Here is a 6,000-nt window from a genome sequence, read left to right as displayed (position 1 = left end):
TGTCACAGAGTATTCACTATGCTTTTGTGCCTTGCTGTCACAAGGCACTGCTGTGAGCTGTCAAAAATCCCAGAGAATTTTCAACTGTCAAAACCTTTTGTAATTTCCCTGGCAGAATAATTTGCTGTGGCCCTTCTGTCTACTCCTGTTTTGGGATTTTTGCCTGCTTCTTGGCATTCTCCACAAATACCAGCTCCACTGCCATTATTTTTTAACTGACCCATAGAGACATACACACACACACAGAGACACATGCTCCTCCCAGTTTTTTACTTATTGTTTCTCTTGAGGTTTTCTTTGTTCCTCTCCTCCTTGCAGTAGGAGTGCCTCCCTCCCTGGAGTTTCACTGCTGGTGCTTCTTACCGTCTGCTGTGACTTTGCTTTTGAAGGATTATCACAATTCACTAAAAATCTTTTGGGTAGTAAGCAAATTAAAATGGCAGCCAAAGAATGCTCAGGTTATAAAAGTTATAAAGATTATAAATTCCTTTACATCCTGGACAGACATTGGAGTACTCAGATGAGAATGACAAGGCTTGCTCTATGGACAAAGGAGCCACTGATTCTGAGTAAACTTTATGGAAGCCAATCCAGTTTTTAATGGGCTTCCTTAAGGAAGCTTAATTTGGAGGCTGTTTGCTTCCTTCTTGTGAAATGGAGTGTGGAGTGAGATGAAGCTGAAGGAAGATAGGTAAGAAGAATAAGAAAGTAGGAAGAAATTTCAGCTCCAGCTGGGCTGTCTGTTTTGATTTTGCTTTGAATTTTGTATTCTTCTTTTCCTCGGTTGGCTTGACTTTTCAGACACAGATTTTAGTCTAATCCTGAATTATTTGTAATTTAAATATATTTTAGTTATCATCAGTTGCAGAAGTACATAGAAGACAAAAAAAAGAAACATGCTTTTAGTTCACTGAAAATGTTAATGCTGGGTTGGGGACTATCTCACTTTGATCAAGAACAAATTAGTTTTGAAATTTTTGCTGAACTGGAAGTTTGAAAATAGTTGACTTTTAAGTAGATGTTCAGTGTTCTGCCTTCAGGCTTTCTACACCTGGTTTTAAAATGAATGGAAAGAAAAGGTTGAAACAGCAAGAAACTTGTCTTAACAGCACAACTGTGTGTTTGATACAGCACTGGAGTCTTAGAACTCCTGTTTCCCTTGCTGGAAACTGTTACTTTGTGATTTTACCTGCAGTGGAGCCTACCTCAGACAATTTTAGTTTTCAGTTATAATGACATTCACTAGCTATTCGAGTGGCTGCTTTCTCCATGTGATGCTTAGTAGTTCCTTAGAGAGTTCAGGGACAGAGGTGAGAGAGGTGTACTTTTTTATTGTTGTTGTGTGGGTCTGGCCAGGGTGGGATCTGATTCTTTCCTTAGCTGATCATATACTCTGCTGTGACAGTTCAGGCTTCTCAGGGAACTGCACCTGATGACAAAAGTATTGTATAAATAGACAAACAGAAAACTACCTGCAGGTTGGAAATTTATGTTCTCATCCCTACAGCACATCACTTTAGAAGTGAAAGAAGTGAAAGGCAAGGAATTATCAAAAGAAAGGAAATTTTTAATAACACATCAAGTATTAGAAATTGATCTAAAAACAGTTTTAGAGAATCATGTGAAAAAGCTTTTCCTGGCAGCATGCTGATTGTATATGTAGAGGAGAGAGAGATTGATTACATATTATAAAGCCTTAATTGGCAGCCATCTGAGTGAAGTATTCTCTTTGGATCTAAGTTCTGTAAAAAATGTCCCTCCCTAGACAATGGGTTAATATAATTTTTCAGGTGTCCTCAAAAAGTTGTTGCTTAGAGAGTGAGCTGCTTCTCATTCTGTAATAGATGAGAAATTCATGCTCCTGCTTGGACCAGAAGACAATAGCAAAGTGGTATCTGTGGTTTGCAGACTGGCTCTGCCTGCAGAGACAACACACCCGTCCTTGACCTTCACACACCCAGCTAGCTGAAAGCGCTGGCAGAAAGAAAATGGTCCCTTCACAATAGATCAAGAAAGAAAGGGGTAGGGGTTTTTCAGTATTCTGTAGTAGTTACTAATGGAAAAATAACAGCTCAAAATAATTTTCTGAAATGCTCAGAATGAGCATAGCAACGAAGGATACTTATTTGTTGAGGCAGCATCAATAAAGTACACCTTAGCAAGATGCCTGAGATGTGGTGGTCCAAAGCTAGAACTTGTGTTCAGTGTGAAATATCAACAGTTGGTGTTTTAGCTATATCTGAAGCAAACAAGAGATTTTTTTTTAAAGCTTTTCAAAATATTTTATTACTTAGTTATTTGAAATGGAATTATTTACTAGTGTGCATCTGATACAATATCTGAAACTTCAAAGCTAAGTTCTCAAAGTCCTTGAGATTAGAAATTAGGGTTTAGGGTTCCTTAGTATCCATGATCTAAATTTCCAGTGCATCCACAGTTTGGTGTCACACAGGTATACACCTCTGGTGTTGTATATAGCAGGGGCTACCCTGGAAAAGCAGATTTGGAAAGCCCAAAGACTATCACGCCTATTGTCTGGGACCTGTCTTGGTTTTGTTAAACATCAGTGGCAACTTAGATATTTTTAGAAAGCATTTAAGGCTCAGTGATTCTAAATTTTCTAGTTAAATTTGTTTCACCTGAAAATTCCCAGTGTAGCAAGTGTGTTTGACAGACCTTTGTAATTTATAAGCACATAAAATACATTGCTGTGTGTGTCTTTAAGTTATTAGTCCACAGCTTTTGGCCCACTAGTTTGAGTGGACAGCTAATTCTGATGGTTTTGAGAGTTGCATATGATTGCTGTTGAGTCACATCAATTCCAATGCTCGTTTAGCCTTGCACCCTAAAGAGGAATCAATAGAAAGCAGAAGAAAGATATCAGTTTTTCTCATTATGTGAAGCAGAGGCTATGTTAACTTTAATATGATGGAGAGGGATGTTCCATCTTTGATTAGCTGGAGAATATACAATAATTATTTTTTTTCTTATGGGCAACAACCAGAATGAAAAAGAAATATGCCCTGGAGGTACAAAAATGGAATAACCAAACATATAGAGAAAAAATGGAAAAACTACAGAAATGCTTTTATGAAAACATAAGGTAACAAACTGAAATGTAGATTAAGAACCTGTGTGGAAAAATAAAACAAGGACCCAAGATTAAGAAAACAGTGTCTAGTGGGAAAAACTCTTTCTGAGTAGTTGCAGTCTGATGTATCCTAAACAACCAGGCGGGTTCTGGGTTTCTGTTATTGCTTTCCTTGGGACATCAGCTGAAAACGAGGGCATCATAGTTTTTGTCTGATTTTTGGTTTTGACAATAACAAGAGAAGACTTCAGCATTAAAGTCCTGAGGATCCTCATTTTCTTCAGACAGCTCTTGTATCCATCCCAGCTTCAGGATAATGCCACAGATTTCTGATGAACCTCACATTGATAGGCTTTTGCAATCCTCTTCCTGTGTGTGGGTGATTCTTTCCCCTGCCTTGCAGTTGGTCTGTCTTTCGTTGTTGTTTTTACAGCTTTTTCTTGTTAAATGTTTTCCAGCTGGCAGTGAATCATTATGTGCTACTTTATCTGCTTTCCACTGCTCTGAGGGTTTCTTTATTTATTAATAAGAACAATAGCAAACTGAAATGCATGTTCTTTTCATAGTCATTAGTTGCAAAGTACATTGTTCCAGGCCACCTTGCACGGCTGTCATAAATAAAGCCTGTAACAGCCACTTAACCCATATACAATGAATATTAAAACCAGTGTTCATTTGGCACTGTTTTAAAAATAATAGATTTAGACTCTGTGTGGATCAGCAGTTTTAATATTTGGCTGAATTCGAATAGGACAATTAATTCATTTTATCTTGCAATTAAGCCATTTGTTTTATACCAATGTTGCTCACATGACAGAGTTTACACAAGCTAAGGAAACAAAACAAAACAGGCTCAGGAGCTCTCCCTGTGGAGAGGAAAAAAGGTTATTTCTAAGTCACCACATTCTGATTTACACCAAACAATAGTGGGAAAGTAGAAAGTGAGAACAGATTCACATCAGTATTAAGAATTAAGAGTTCACTCTGGAAAGCTCAGGATTTGTGAGAGTCATACCCTGTCTGAAGAAATACAATAAATCTGTAGTTAAGAAAAAAAGATTAATTTCTGCCACTGGCATTTATGACTGAAAAAAAACTCTTAAATGTTCCACCCTGCAGAACTCAGCTTAGAGCTGGCAAGGGACCCTAGAAGCATTAGGATCCTGTAGTAAACACTCTAGGCTAGATTTGGATGTGTCTAGAAAGTTCAGTGCTGTTATTTGTGAGAGAGAAAGAGAACTGGAAACTGTTTCACTGTTGGAAACTTTCACTTCTCAAATATAGTTTGGAGAACAAATGCCACTAACAGTGGTAGGCAAAAAACATATTGGAGAGACGACAGCTTGCAGATTTAATCACCAAATGGTCACTGAAAAAAACCAAGAGGAAGGTCCTGTACCTAGGTCTATTTTGGACTTCTAAACAGGGCATTGCAGAAGGTAACCTTGGACCAACTGACCACATGTAGAGAGTTTAAATTAAATGGAAAATAAAAGCCTGAAATGATACACATATGACAATCTGAAGTTAGTTGAATCTAATTGCTTAAGCATATGAATGCTGAGGAGGCCTTGCTTTTCTTCAAATTAAAGATGCAACAAAATACCTAAACTCCCTATTCCTAGAAAAAACCCCAGTTTTTTTAGTGGCAGGTTCCAGTTTTAGCATCTTCATCCACACAAGAATTTGTGTCTACATCATCCTGTTCAGCATCACCTGGCAAATCTGTCAAACATTGAATTATCCAAATGTGTTAGCAATATGGAATTTGTTCAAATGTTAAACTTAAAGTTTGGCTGTAAATAACTGTAAAGGACCTAATTGTTGCTGATGTGGGGAGAGCCTGTTCCCATTCCCAAAGCTGCCAGCTTTTCCTTACCTTGTTGAGTGTCTCAGTGGTTATTAAGTCATACAAAGACTAAGCTGAGAGGCAACATTGAACATAATTTTTTCGATTTTTTTCCCAGTTTGTTCATTTTTTTATTACAGCGTTTCCCAAATTATGGTTTATTTCTGCTATCAAATAGGGCCTGGGGTCTTCTGACTACCTCTTGCCCAATGAATGGGGGAGAAGGTGTAGAAGAAGTGAAAGCACAGGATGTAAAATGCCTCTCAAGGACTTGGCTGCCTGCGGTTGCAAGGTTGACTGTAGCAGCAGTGTGGCTTGCACAGCTGTGCATGCAGAGTCAGCAGATGTGCTGCATAATGCTGGAACACACTGTCTGCCTTCTTGTCCCTAAAAATACTTGACTGAGGCAAACTTTATCGTCATGGGACGGTATTTTTCAGATGTGATTTTTATGTCTGATGGCAGGTTAAGGAAAAGGGCTGCTGGCTGCTCTTGCTAACCTGGGATTGCAGGTGCGAAATAAACCTTACACAAGGCCTTCAGAGACTTCCTTTTATTTTACCTTGCACACACAAAGAGGCTAATTAATGATCAAACTGGCTGGCATAATACAAGCACCTGCTCTCGGAAACTTAATAAGTTCAGTTACAGAAACTGCTGTTGCTATACTGCCCTCACCACAGACAACTCTCCCATATGCCTTCTTTGTAGGTACTCTATTTTTTACAGAGCATAGTCCTGGGAATCTTTTAGCATTTATGCTTGGAAACATATTCTGCTCTCCTAGGGCTCTGTTTCCTGTTGCAGCTCACACTGCTCCTCTGCTGCTGGGTAGCAGGGCAGGCAGGGAGTCCACCCCTGCCTTCTGCCTCCAGGCTGGGCGGAAGGACCCATGCTCAGGCAGCCAGCTGTTCTGCTCCTGCCTCCCTGCAAGCCATTGTGGGACCTTGGATAAATTTTTCATGCTCCTTTTTCTCTTTGTGCAACTCCTTTTTTTTTTTTTTTTTTTTTTTTTTTTTTTTTTTTTTTTTTTGTTAGGTTGAAAGCTCTCTGAACTTTG

Source organism: Onychostruthus taczanowskii, unplaced genomic scaffold (genome assembly GCF_017590055.1).
Source record: "Onychostruthus taczanowskii isolate IOZ18803 unplaced genomic scaffold, ASM1759005v1 scaffold36, whole genome shotgun sequence".
NCBI lineage: Eukaryota > Metazoa > Chordata > Aves > Passeriformes > Passeridae > Onychostruthus > Onychostruthus taczanowskii.
This window is presented reverse-complemented; position numbering follows the sequence as displayed.